The sequence below is a fragment of the Schistocerca americana genome, chromosome 5 (genome assembly GCF_021461395.2).
Source record: "Schistocerca americana isolate TAMUIC-IGC-003095 chromosome 5, iqSchAmer2.1, whole genome shotgun sequence".
Lineage (NCBI taxonomy): Eukaryota > Metazoa > Arthropoda > Insecta > Orthoptera > Acrididae > Schistocerca > Schistocerca americana.
Window position 1 is genome coordinate 573,968,731 of NC_060123.1, and position 15,028 is coordinate 573,983,758.

At 43.9% G+C, this 15,028-nt stretch overlaps 1 long non-coding RNA gene across 2 annotated transcripts in view; it reads left to right on the forward strand.

Moving 5' to 3' along the window:
* LOC124615716 overlaps window positions 1-14,817 on the forward strand; it is a 477,536-nt gene extending 462,719 nt beyond the window's left edge. For both annotated transcript variants that reach the window (XR_006979807.1, XR_006979808.1), the window contains 2 exons: window positions 6,926-7,121; window positions 14,559-14,817. This is a non-coding gene — a long non-coding RNA (uncharacterized LOC124615716). The remainder of the gene's footprint in view (window positions 1-6,925; window positions 7,122-14,558) is intronic.
* Window positions 14,818-15,028: the final 211 nt, after the last annotated feature.

The window sequence follows — 15,028 nt, forward strand, 5'->3', positions numbered from 1 at the left end:
AATATCACGATGGACTTATTAGTACACGGAGGTTCCGAGGATAACCACAGTGGCCAGTTTACATTGGTCATCATCGTCGCTCATCATCTGGCACGTGTGAAATGTTATTTGATGCAGCAGGCGATCACCTATGTTTCGCGTAGGTGGTAACTTGGACAACGGCTTTTGCGTTTCTGCTGGTAAACCTTTCGAGATATAAAGTCATGTTCCACGAAACTCTTCTGGTCCAAATGTTTCATCCAGAAGAGCGCTGGACATCTTCAGAGGCGTTATTTCTCCGTTGAATCCTGTCGAATGACAGGGTCGGACGTCTGAGAGCGACATATATACTGTAGAAAAAAGGAGGGTTGCCAGAGTTACACGTTGTAACCGAAGACGATCCTTGTCAAAGATGAAACTTAACTATCAATTGTCGTCTTGTCAAAGATAAAAAACTGTTTAGCGATTCTGCAGAGCTACTCTCCGTGTTTCATGGTCTCTCTCTTCACATTAAAATTACCTCAGTGTTTATATATTTCAACGGCTTCTCTACATAGCCGTGGATAATAGTTCGTCATCGTAGATAAAATTTTTGTATCAGAACACTTCGTAACTTTCTGGCTGAAGAGCATGCTCTGCTACAACCGATTTTCCCTAGTCGGCAAAGACCTTTGCGTTCCTTTAGACGTGGATTCACGCTTCTCTCGGTTGTTCCAAAATAAATTTTACGACACGTACAGGGAATTTTATATACACAACATGCTGACAGAGCAGGGCGTTTGTCCTTCACAAATAGGAATGCTTGACCTATCTTCTTTGTTGGTCTAGAAACCGGTCTGATGTCATGTTTCTGTAAAATCTTTTCGATTTGATGTGCTACTTTTTCAATAAAAGGGAGAGAAACTGTATTCTGAAACCCTGCTTCAGATGTTTTAATTCGGCTGCCAGGTGTCCAGTCCGGAGTGCAAAGCCTCTTTGGCTCTATCGGCAAGACTTTTAATGGCACCTCTCTTTTGTTGTGGACGGTGATTATCGTAAATTGGAAATTCGTGGTAAGGGCTATGGGACCAAACTGCTGAGGTCATCGGTTCCTAGGCTTGCGCACTACTTAATCTAACTTAAACTAACTTACACTAAGGACAACACACACACCCATGCCCGAGGGAGGACTCGAACCTCCGACGGGGATAGCCGAGAGAATCGTGACAAGACGCCTCAGACCGCGCGGCTGGTGATTAAGAGTTCTTACGTCAATATCTGGCCTTGTGCGTATGCGATAATTTTCGAAAAACCTTATGTTCAAAACTTTCATCGGTCTGTCTCTGCTGGGTTGAGGCCAGTGTCCGAGCTTTATAGCCGAGTTTTGCGTAATGTTATCTTTCAACAAGATAACGAAAGACCACATGTCGCCCATGCTATCCCGGTGTTCCTCGGTACAAAGGGTGTTGGACTGTTGGCCTGGTTAACACGTACTTCATACTTCTCATCCACTGAAAACATGTAGTCATGGGTTGCCGAGAAACTGGCGTGCCATCACTCGCCGACAGGTACGACTAATTAGCCGTGACGCAGTGCTGAAGCAACACGGAATAGCAAATGTCTGTCATCCGAGCTCGGTTCGACTCGGTGCTCAACTGTGTTGGCGCCGCTGTTGCCGTAAGAGCTACTTGAACCGAGTTTCGGATCCTGTGTAACCACAAATAACCTAAAATTTAATAATGTATGATTCCTGGTATACTGCATACCCACAATAAGTAAAATTTCATTGTTTTCTAATCTTCCTAGTGCTGAAATTTTGATGGTCGGCAGTGAACATGGGTATTCGGTGTGAAACAGAGGAGGAATTAGAGAACAGTCTACTGAGCTCAGAATGCAATTGAACAAAAAAAGAAACAAATTGAGCAGTTGCATAGTTTAGCATAACAACTGGGGAACCATATGGTAGACAAAGTGAAAGATTTCTTCTACACTGGAAGCAGAGCGTTGCGTGACGGACGAAGCATGGGTGACGTAAGAAGTGGATCAGCACAGGCAGAGAGACCATTCCACGTTAAAAGAAGTCTAATAATATCAGGCAGAAGTCTTAACTTGGGAGCTAACTCTTAAGACAAGAAAATGAGCTTGACCCGGATCAGATTCGTGCCGTTAAACGACCGTGGGCCGGTACATCGGCCAGCCTCAGTGTCGTTTTTAGGCTCGTTTAGGCAAATTCTGGACTGAGCCCCAAATTACAGCACAGAAAAGAACGGTTAAGGTACGATAAACCAAAGAACAAAGTTTGAAAGGGTCACAGAGAGAGGGCGCACTCGATTTCCCGCCCTTGGGTTATCTTCACGTCTTGTGAACATGGAAGGGCATCTGACTACATAACTAAATAATAACATCCACAAGTTTCGCAGGAGATCTGTGAAGTTTGGGAGGTAGGATAACAACGCTTGCGGAGGCGTCTACGGGCGAATAGACGTGCAGCTGTTGAGCATCTGAACACCCAAACGAACCAAGGGGCTACCAACAGTGTCTTCTCAGCTACAGTTCAGCGAACGTTGCTGCGTATGGACCTGGTTTTTGCACCCATACTGACTGATGTAATTCGGCGACAGAGGCTGGAATTTGCAAGCCGGTACCTCAATTGGACGTTCATTGAGTGGCGACAGGTGATCTTCGCAGATTAATCACGTTTTATGCTCTATTGGACAGATGAACGTTGGCGTGTACGGCGTGAAACGTCTGAAAGCAAGGATCCTGCAACAATCGTAAGAAGGATCCAGGCCAGAGGGCATTCCCTGTGTGATTCTGTCATTCTGGAAGGTACAATCGATCAACACAGGTATGAATTTATCCTTGGGGACCATGTACACTCCTAAACCCAGTTTTTTTCCAGGAACGATGATACCTACCAACAGGACAACGCAACTTGTCACGCACCTCACAGTGTACATGCGTGATTCGAACAGCACCAGGATGAGTTTTCCTTTCTCTCATGGCCACCAATCTCCCCGAATTTGATTTCGAGACGGATCGTCAACCTAGAAAGCTAGTGCAGGTGTCCGCAGCACTGAAGGCTCGGCTCCACATCCCTCGCCCGGTACTCACAACTTTACTTCTGCCAGTACCTCGTCTCCTGGCAGAAGTAAAGTTGTGAGTACCGGGCGTGAGTCGTGCTTCGGTAGCTCAGATGGTAGAGCACTTGCCCGCGAAAGGCAAAGGTCCCGAGTTCGAGTCTCGGTCGGGCACACAGTTTTAACCTGCCAGGAAGTTTCAAGATTCATCCGACCAAATTACTTTCTTCCATCGCTCCATAGTCCAGATTTCATGGTTTCAGGACGACATTTTTTGGTAGAGGCATTTGGATCACTAATGAATGGTATGGAATTCGAACTCGCCGTGCAGTTCCCTATTTCTGGTGCTCCTTTTGTGTTTTTTTGGCGCTGACAGCGTTTGTGAGTGCGACAATGAGTTCTGCAGCGCCATTTGCAGCTGTGGTTCTCTTATTTCTCGACACAATCCTCCTCAATCATCGACTGTCCTGATCACTCAAGAAATGCTTTCTTCTGTGTTGTGCCTTAGCGGATCATGTTTTTCGGCTTTTATATATGCGTGATAAACCTTCGATACGGTACCGCTTGCAGCACCAAACACCTCGGCTCACTTGGTGACGAGCACCAAATATTTGCCCATATTCGAATTCACTTACCTCCGACAAATAATGCACTCATGACTACACAGTACACTGTTCTGACCACGAGTGACACTTGCAAAATACTGAGGACAATGCACAGGTGCTGTTCCTCGTCAGACACAATAGCGCCGGTTGCAGGCTTGGGTAGCATCTGTATTCATGTTCAAGCGTGAATTTCTCGCGGTTTTACCATATTTTGCAAAAAACAGACGTAATGTCTGCAGGGATACCCCAATCACTTTTTTATGCTATGACATTTATAATCCGTCTTGATTGCAAAACATTTATTCACGTGACTGGTTTCTGTTCCTGTAGAACCATCTTCAGATCCTCAAATCTCGGTTACAGGAGTAAACCGTCCACATTCAGTTATCTTCACATCCTGGATGAGGAGGTTGCTGAGTGTGGACGGGTTAATCCTGTAACCGAAATTTGCAGATCTGAAGATGGTTCTAGAGGAACCTAAACTGGTCATGAGAATAAATATTTTGCAATCAAGACGGATTATAAGTAACATTGTTTTAGCATACTTTTGTCCAGCCCCTATACATTTACATTTAAATATACAGGGTGAATCAGCAGGAAAGGGACCTGCTTTTAGGAGTGATAGTAATAGTGATTCTGAACAAAAAACTTCATAGCTACTACGCCCAGATTCGAATGGTTTCCGATATAGAACATATTTTATACCACTTTTGCACGTTTATCTTGAAAACTGGAAACTTGAAAAACCCTCCAGTGAAAATGTGTTGCAGTACAATATCAGACTACATTAAATTTCCTACAAGAAAGATCCGACTCGATTCATCTCTAGGACTGTCCCCCTTAGAGCAAGAATTGAAAGGAAAGCGATACACGTTTACGCATGGCGACAAACACTTTGCTAACAACAGTAACTGCATGTAAATGGCACAATAAAAGATGACCAATAGGTCCGTAGCTCGGTTTCGTCACTTATTGGATGTTCCCAGAACTCTTCGCGTCGACTTTCCTGTTGTTTCATTTCTGCTAACGCCAGCCACATAGCAGTCGCAGTCTCAAAGTTGCGAAGCGAAGCTAAACATTGCGGTTAATATCGATAGGGCCGAGCGCCGATTACGTCAGCATTTCCCTTCCGCTCACCATAAAGACCAATCTTGTCATTTTGATTTTTGTTCATTATTTTCAGCAACTGTTTATGAAGATTGCCGATGTGAAGAAATTGCACACTAATTGCATTAATAATTGTTATTTAACGCAATTGATGTGCTATCTCTTCACACTGGAACTCTTGTTATTCCATTCCAACCGCCCCCCCCCCCCCCCCCCCCCCCCCCCCCCCACACACACAGTGCAATCGGACTATCGGACTTCTTCTTTAGTGCCACATGTACGTGTTTCACAGAGTTAAAGAGAAGGATTGGGCGTGATGGAAGATCAAAATGTTGCAAGGCCCCCTCACACAGTGAAAGTAAAATTATGTTCTACTGCAACTTAAAAAGAACAACTTCAAGTATTTACCGAAAACAGAGAAAAATATAATATCGACATTCAATGTTGCTTTCTGATGTCAGGCCAGAAAATATCGCCGGTAAATATCCATGTTTTGTGGAAAAATATCGATACATCGATATTTTATCAGCAGCCCTAGTCGGAGCCAACGTCTTGCTGCATCAACAATCTCCACATCATCCACTAACTGCTTGCCGCGTTGGGACAAAAACACGAAAGTCGGAAGGTGCGAGGCCCGAGCTGTAAGGTGGATGAGAAAGAACAATCCAATAAGTTTTCTGAGCTCCTTCTCGGCTACGCAGACATGTGTGAAGTCTTATGTTGTCATGGAGAAAGAGAAGTTCGTTTCCATTATCGTTTCTCCAACCTGTTGAGGGTAGCACAACAGACTTCAGAATTGATCGTTGCACCTTGAAGGAGGTCGTCAAACAGAATAACCCATTCAGAGTCCCAGAAGACCCCCGCCTTAACTTTTTCTTCGGTGTGGCGCCACTACATAGACTGTCGTTTTCTTTCCGCTTCGAAGTGATGAACGCATGTTTCATAGCTTGTGACGATGTTCAACAGAAAATTGTCACGATGAGCCTCGTAAAGCGCAAGGAATTCCGTACAGATAGTCCTTAGTTGTTCTTTATGGTCTTCTGTTACGCGGGGACGAACTCAGTGGCCACACGCCACTGACTACCCCAGTTGATGGACGATTGTGTCAGCACTACCAAAAATAACGTCCAGTTACGTAGCGATGTGTTGTAATCCATCGATCACCTCGAATGAGAGTGTCCGCACGTTCCAACATTGTAGGAGTCGCAGCTGTTTGAGGCCGGCCTGCACGTGTAAGATCGGACGGATTTGCACGACCTTGTCGCGATGTTGACAGACGTCTCACCCAACGACTCAATGTGCTTTTGTTACCTGCCACGCCTACATTGAAATTCAGCAAGTGCCTACGAATATCTGCGATGCTCCGGTTTTCCACTAAAAGAACTCAGTGCAGCTCTCTGCTTGGAACGCCGCACTTCTGTTACAGACGCCATTTTGAAGGTTAGGTATAGCGCCGTCACCTGTCGGAACGTCATGAAGCTACAGGGACTGAAGCGCGAATATTCAACGGTGTCCCACAACAAAATTTGCATCTTTTCAACCGAAACTGGCCGAAGAAAAAATGAAATGTCTTAGTACTTGAACACCCCTCGTATCTTGTACTACTCTATTACAGCTTCTAATGCCGAAACTAATACAAGATTTCGGGAAATTACTGAATTTTGTTGACATTCATCATGCCTACTGCTGACAAGACCATACACTGGTTAAGGCACGTAAGTAGCGTTCGGGAATGGTAGTAGTGAGACCCCTTCAAAGTATAGAGATTTACGATTTACGCAATTTAGGCTATGTTCTCGAAGGTTCGTTTGGCAACGACGCGGCCGATTTCCTGCATTTCTTCTGTGCATACCTAGCTCGTGCTCCGTCTGTAACGATCTTGTCATCGATGTAACGTTAAGCACAAGTCTTCCTTCTTGCATGTCTGTAATTTATACTGTATGTCCAACTAAATCCTCCGGTTACATAGGGCAGAGATAAACTGATAAACCTTCCCAGAAATAAAAAACAATTACAACACATATTTCTAGGTAAGACTCGAACATTGATGAATGAGACAGAATGTAGATACTCGTTCGCAGCATATGTGGTGCGCTGTTGTACTCGTAGAAGGAAATAATGAAGGTCATATTAAACCCGAAACCAAGTTCCCATTTGTTTTCTGTTCTTTTGCAGGTACTAGCCCCACGACTTCATTAACGATGAAGGCAGTGTGATTGGATACCAGAATGACATGAACACGCGAGACTATCTGGATATGGCTTGGACGCCTACAAGTAATTGCTGTCGTCGAGTGTGGCGAGCGTTAAGAAAACGACAGCCTGCAACAGGAAACAAGCTGCAGCAGCTATCACGACGCACAAGGACTCCGGTAAGGATAATGAATGCATTCGCTGCTAGCCAGTAGCCTAGAGAAATCAATTCACGAATAATCATTACTCTCGTCCATCAATGAGTTAACCGAGAAACAATCTGATGGACTGTTGCAACTGTTGATGCAGGGGAATCTGTGAGCAATAAACATGCATTTCACAAATTTCAATTAACTGTCATCTAGGTAAACAGATATATTAACCGAGGAAGCATCTTTATCAAACTACAAATACTATTAAGATTTCTAAAGAACCCACATGGGCCGCGCAGGGTAGACGCGTCTACCCAAGATCCGGGCGGCTGCCCCCGTCAGAGGTTCGGGTCCTCCCTCGGGCATAGGTGTGTGTGTTGTTGCTAGCGTAAGTTAGTTTAAGTTAGGCTGAGTAGTCTGTAGGCTTAGTGGCCGATGACCTCAGCAGTTTGGCCCCTTAACAATTCACACACATTTGGACACTTTTTTGAACCCACTTGGGACCATTTTTATTTTGTTAATTTCGGTCAAGTTCCATGGGAATATTTGAGTCCAGCCTAATCGGACACACAACAACACATCCCACATTAAAGAAGGGAATCTGGCTTGCAGTAGTGACACTGGCCTTCAGTACACACTTTTTCGCGGATCTGTGATGTTAGCGATGCAAAGTTGTCAAAACAAATGTTCTGTATGGAAACTGATTTTTTTGCAGCTTGCCCTCGTAGACAGGGAATTTTCAGACTACAGTCTGCGAAGCAGATGATTGATAAAGAAGTACCAGTGTATGGCAAATATGGAAGCCCATTTCTTCTGCCACTATGCAGGTTAATATCTGCCGCCAGATTTGTCTGAAACTGTGTATTCACGCTTGCCAACAGCCTGACACTAACGCATTGATAAGGAAAGTGTAAGGGATACAAAACCTTTTTTGATGTGTCTAATAAACTGTGGAATAAAAGTCGGGTGAGTCTGAAGAAGAGAAATGAATGGTTTCGAGGGATTGTTGAGGCGCAAATCGTTGTCTCGCTTGAGCAAATTGTCTGCCAACAGTATTTCCACAGATTCATTAGCCACTGAATCCTAATGCAACGAAAGCGTGACTTTCCTGTAATTCATGGAATGGCCAGCAGAAATACTATCTTGAGCCACTGCAGATATGTTGTACTGTAGAAGGCGGGTGTATCGCTGACTTTCGGTTCACCCTTTTGATGCAATGCGTGTTGTTTGTCCTATGTACACTACTGGCCATTATAATTGCTACACCAAGAAGAAATGCAGATGATAAACGGGTATTCATTGGACAAGTATATTATACTACAACTGACATGTGATTGTATTTTCACGCGATTTGGATGCACAGATCATGAGAAATCAGTACGCAGAACAACCACCTCTGGCCGTAATAGCGGCCTTGGTACGCCTGGGCATTGAGTCAAACAGAGCTTGGATGGCATGTGCAGGTACAGCTGCACATGCAGTTTCAACACGATACCATAGTTCATCAAGAGTAGTGACCTGCGTATTGTACGAACCAGTTGCTCGGTCACCATTGACCACACGTTTTCAATTGGTGAGAGATCTGGAGAATGTGCTGGCCAGGGCAGCAGTCGAATATTATCTGTATCCAGAAAGGCCCGTACAGGACCTGCAACATGCGATGCGGTCGTGCATTATCCTGCTGAAATGTAGGGTTTCGCAGGGATCGAATGAAGGGTAGAGCCACGGGTCGTAACACATCTGAAATGTAACGTCCACGGTTCAAAGTACCGTCAATGCGGCAAGAGGTGACCGAGACGTGTAACCAATTGCATCCCATACCATCACGCCGGGTGATACGCCAGTATGGCGATGAGAAATACAAGCTTCCAATGTGCGTTCAAGGACGATGTCACCAAACACGGATGCGATCATCATGATGCTATAAACAGAACCTGGGTTCATTCGAAAAAATGACGTTTTGCCATTCGTGAACCCAGGTTCGTCGTTGAGTGCACCATCGCAGACGCTCCTGTTGTGATGCAGCGTCAAGGGTAACCGCAGCCATGGTCTCCGAGCTGACAGTCCATGCTGCTGCAAACGTTGTCGAACTGTTCGTGCAGATGGTTGTTGTCCTGTAAACGCCCCCATCTGTTGACTCAGGGATCGAGACGTGGCTGCACGATCCGTTACAGTAATGCGGATAAGATGCCTGTCATCCCGACTGCTAGTGATACGAGGCCGTTGGGATCCAGCACGGCGTTCCGTAAGACCCTCCTGAACACACCGATTCCATATTCTGCTAACAGTAATTGAATCTCGACCAACGCGAAAAGCATTGTCGCGAATCGATAAATCGCAATCGCGATATGCAACAATCCGACCTTTATCAAAGTCGGAAACGTGATGGTACGCATTTCTCCTCCTTACACGAGGCATCACAACAACGTTTCACCAGGCAACGGCGGTCATCTGCTGTTTGTGTATGAGAAATCGGTTGGAAACGTTCCTCATGTCAGCACGTTGTAGGTGTCGCCATCGGCGCCAACCTTATGTGAATGCTCTGAAAAGCTAATCATTTGCATATCACAGCATCTTCTTCCGCTCGGTTAAATTTAGCTTCTGTAGCACGTCATCTTCGTGGTGTAGCAATTTTAATGGCCAGTAGTGTAACTTTTACCACATAAAGTTTTATCGTCTGACGCTATCTTGTCGCTGTATTACCTCTGGTGCATGCACATTCACTCCATATTTCATCATTGTTTAGGTACCCTTAATTCAGTTACCGACTCCCCTTGAAGATTGTTGTACGGGGTAACAGCCGAAATATCGGAAGGTGAAATATTGCTGGCTCGGCTGCATTCCCGAAAGACTATTGATTATTTCATCTGCCGAGAAAACTTTAAGAAACACGTGACATACTGATAATGCACTAAATCTCACGCTGTGTCCCTCTGTATTTCATGAGCTTTTGAGTATTACCCGCAGAAGCTACTTAGGTCGTGACAAACTGTGTGCCTACATCAAGGCAAATTTCAGTGTTCCACAATATTTTTCGGCAGACAGCAGAAGAGGTAAACTGTACAAGGAGTGGAAACTGCTTGATCCGAATCGCTGTCATCATTTTCCGTCTTTCCGTCCAGGTACCCTTTTTACCGCAATTCATATCCGCTTTCAAGAGGCGAGAGATTCTAAGTAGACCAGTAGTAATTTCCTCACATCAGAAAAATTGTTTCGTGAAAACGGTGAACTGAATTCAATCAGGAATATCGTGGCGGACTTACAAGTAAACCAGGCGACGTCTTGGAGAAGCGTCGCCCCAAGCGCTCTTAGCGTATGAGACACGTAGCAGAGAACCAGAAACCGGTAAGTCTGCACGGATTTCTCTCGAAAGGTCGCACCATTTCTTGGCAACTGGAACCCGACACTGGAGACGCAAGGTCGACCTTAATTACCGGATGAGTTATGCGGCCAACTCTCAGCAGGACAGCAGAGTCCAGATTGGGAAAGTTAATCACTGACTGACATGCCAGCGGACAGTGGAGGTTCGCTAGTTTCCTAATCCACGGCCACGCTCCCGCATCCGGTGACCTGCATGACTCCCTGTAGCATCACTTCACAAACCTAGTCATCCCTTCAAATGCAAGCCAGTACTATACGTCGTAACAGTGCAAGACAATCGTCAGCGACTGTCCTATCACACAAGATGCAGTCGTATTCTTCGATGAAGGTTTGCAAATTATAACGAGAGAAGAATTTACTTACTATGGTAAGCACCAGGTAAAAACGATATTTTCGGTAAAACACTTTTTGATCATTCCTTCAGTGCACGGCAGACGACCCAGGCAAAAGTTTTAACATCACTTGTCACATCATAGATTTGTTACATGTGATCAAATTCGCAAGATGGTGAGAACTATTTGCAAGCTAGAGCTGCGAATGTGAGAGGTATTTCACTGATGATGGCGCAATCACTGAAGTTATCAGCTGCCTCTCAGCCATGTTACTTATTGCTGCCGGTCGGTGTGGCCGAGCGGTTCTAGGCGCTACAGTCTGGAACCGTGCGACCGCTACGGTCGCAGGTTCGAATCCTGCCTCGGGCATGGATATGTGTGATGTCCTTAGGTTACTTAGGTTTAAGTAGTTCTAAGTTCTAGGGGACTGAGGACCTCCGCAGTCCCATAGTGCTCAGAGCCATTTGAACCAACTTATTGCTATATTCAAATGGTACTGGACTGATTTTACAGGGTGTACAACTTTGCTTCCGCCGTTTGCCGATAGATGGCGACAACGGTAAATAGAGTTCGAAAGAAACAGATCGCAGATGTCAGCGTGGACCTCGGTCAACATAACCTCATTCAAACGCTAATCGATTTGTGTTTGCATCATAAAGCTGTTCTTGATTGAAAATGTCAGTTTACGAGCCAAATTCTCGTCATTTGCAGGAAGTATTACTGTTTTGTTTCAATATGAAAAAAGCAACAGCTGAGTCTCATCGAATGCTCTAAAGTACGTATGGTAAGGACGCTATTAGTGAAAGAACGTGTCGTGAGTGGATTCAACGCTTCAAGAATGGTGGCTTTAACGTCGTAGTCCGGAACCGCGGGACTGCTACGGTCGCAGGTTCGAATCCTGCCTCGGGCATGGGTGTGTGTGATGTCCTTAGGTTAGTTAGGTTTAAGTAGTTCTAAGTTCTAGGGGACTTACGACCTAAGATGTTGAGTCCCATAGTGCTCAGAGCTATCTATTTAACGTCGTAGACCGGCATAGCGGTGGAAGAGAGAATGTTTTCGAAGATGGAGAACTGGAGACATTGTTGAGTGAAGACTCGCGTCAAACGCAAGAAGAATTGGCACGATTAGTGGGAGTGACACAGCTCTCCATTTCAAAAAGTCTCAAGGCTATGGGCGTGATTCAGAAAGAAGGAATTTGGGTGCTGAAACCAAGAGACGTTGAACGGCGTTTGTGTGTTTGTGAACAGTTGCTTCAGAGGCAAAAACGGAAGGGATTTCTGCATCGCACTGTGACCAGGGGCGAAAAATAGGTTCATTACGATAACGCTAAACGCAAATAATCATGTGGATATCCCGACCATGCTTCCAAGTCGACGGCCAAATCGAATATTCACGCCTTCAAGATCATGCTCTGCATTTGGTGGGACCAGCTCGGTGTCGTGTACTATGAGGTGTTAAAACGAAGTGAAACAGTCACAGTTTCTCGTTATCGAACGCAATTAAGCAGAGCATTAAAAGACAAACGGCCGCAATACAGCAAGAGGCACGATAAAGTTATTTTGCAGCACGACAACGCTCGACCCCACGTTAAAAAAGAGGTCAAAACGTACTTGGAAACTTTAAAATGGGAAGTCCTACCCCATGCGCCGTATTCTCCAGACAATGCTCCCTCTGATTGACACCTGTGTATATCAGTGGCGCATGGCCTGGCTGACTAACATTTCCGATCTCATGAAGAAGTCAGAAATTGGATCGCTTCAAACGATGATCAATTTTTTCGACGCAGGATTCGTACACAGCCCGAAAGATGGGAGAAAGTAGTGACCAGCGATGGAAAATGCTTTGAATGATACTTGTGTAACCAATTTGTTTCATTAAAGCCTCAAATGTTTGGGAGAAAACGGCGGAAGCAAAGTCGTACACCTTGTAGTATCATCGGTTTCCGAAAAGAATATACTATCAAATGTGTATACGAAAGATCCTTAGCAGAAGAAGGTACAGGCACATCTGCTAAGGCATCCAGAAGTAGTTAGCTTGGCGCTACCTGAACGAGTAGGGGGGAAAAATATTAGAGGCAGCACATTACTAGAAAAAGCAAAACAGATTACAGAGTTTGTTGGTTGTAGTAGTTACGTAGAGACTATAAGTTTAGCACAAAGCAGGGAAAGGTGGAGAAGGCCATTAAACCAGTTTGAACACTGATGGTTTCAGACCCCTGTGTTTCAGGATCTATTGACGCTTACATTCCTGCATTCCACCCGGTTTTTTCAGGGAGTTTTTGTGCCTCATCTCGATTATTCAGGTACCTAAATATGAATCGTAGTAGAACTTTAACATCGAAATAAGCAATACAGTTGAGAGGAAAATATATTCAGCATAATAAACCAGAAAACATAGGCACCATTACCACTCTCACTTACCACTGAGCGACACCACATGCTTTTGAAACGACGTCCCCAGTGCTTCGTCACAAGGACTCCCAAACCGAGCTCTGTTATCCATAAGAATGTTCAGTAAGTTTCACTTTTATCTGAGCTGTCATAAGGAGAGTAGTATTTTGTACACTAGAGCGAAACTAATCTTTAAAAGAGCATTAACGATTTTTTAAATGAGATATGTCGTGGGAGATGAAATTAATTACACTTGGTTATGTTACTGTTTCAAGAGGAATAGTTACTGGAATTTCAGCAGTTACTGTCTAACCGAAACATAAATTTTCAAAGGAAAAGCATTTGTAATAATACCATTCAAAGCAGATCATCGTGCTAATCTAGAATTCCATCAGTGTCATACAGCTCAAGATTTTAGGAAATATGTAAGTGTCAATTATTAGGAACTCTTCAGTAAACTGAGTTCCTGCGTACCTGAAATAACGAAAAAGAACTGAATCCTCATTCAGATTTGACAAGAATTTATTTTAAATACAAGAAAAGCCTTGAACAACGGGAACAAACTCCGTGATGAAGTCCAGGAGACAAACGCAGTGTTGCCTTGGACGGAGGTATGGAAGGGGTTTGAGCACATCTTTATCCCGATCGTACATGTCGTTTTATGAAACCGGAATGTATTCCTCTCCTTGGTGTACCTTCTTATTTTTTCGCTCAAGATTCCAGCCCTCACACTATGTTCAATAGGAAGCGCCGAGTAGAATCTTGGTGCTCATGTGTTGCAGTCATAGACACTGACGCAATGTTACGGAGATGTATAGATTTCTCACACTGATTAATCCATTAGTTCAGTTGAAATTTGAATTACTTGAATAATTATATTCTTTTCATAAATCTTAGATTTCTCTGGTCGTAAGGATATTCGGCTTAATGCTTGTTACAAAGTGTCTCATCAGCTCAGCAGGTAAGCCTAATGCATCAACAGATCTTCGTTTGACGTTACAGATACCAACCTGTTGTATACTCGAGCTCATCACGGATTGCTTAATGTTGCTTAAGGTTTCCCTTTGTTTCAAATAAATCCTGGTAAATTTTGGATAATGGTTGAAATACGTCGGAACAAACGATCGTATGCTTCCAAAATGTTCCGTTCTGTGTCACTGGTGTAAATCTTGTTTTCCACATAGATTACATAATTTTCAACTTAGTAATTACAGTACTATAAAACTTTTTATCAGAAAATTGAAGTTTGCTTGCACTACTAATTACTCTTCTAACAACTTGCACATAATTAATTTGTTAGACTCAATGTGACTTCCAGAAAATTGACTATGTGATATTAACAATAATACTTTTGTTTTCAGATCGCATGGATACCAGAGAGAAGAATTCTCGTGCAACCTGGTGAATGCTGAAGTTTACAAGCGGACTTCTATCACAGCGACCTACGCAGGCTCTGTTCGCAAATATACAGCTTCCCTTTAACAAGCATTCTTATTTTGAACACAAGCCTGTGATAATATTTTTAATATGTAATACTTTCATTTATTTAGTATCAACACAGTGCAAAACTGGATATATTTTGTGGTGATACTTAACCAAAAGCGCCTTATGTATGTTACTTGTGACACACTGTTTAGTTAACTGAAGGCTAAATAAATTAAGGAAACATAAACTGACTAAATTCACACGTCTCATATATATGTTCCGTGGATAAACTTTAATTCAGATACTTAACCATAAGCGCCTTATGTGTGTTACTTGTGACACAATGTTTAGTTAATTGAAGGCTAAAGAAATTAAGGAAAGATAAACTGACTGAATTCACAAACAG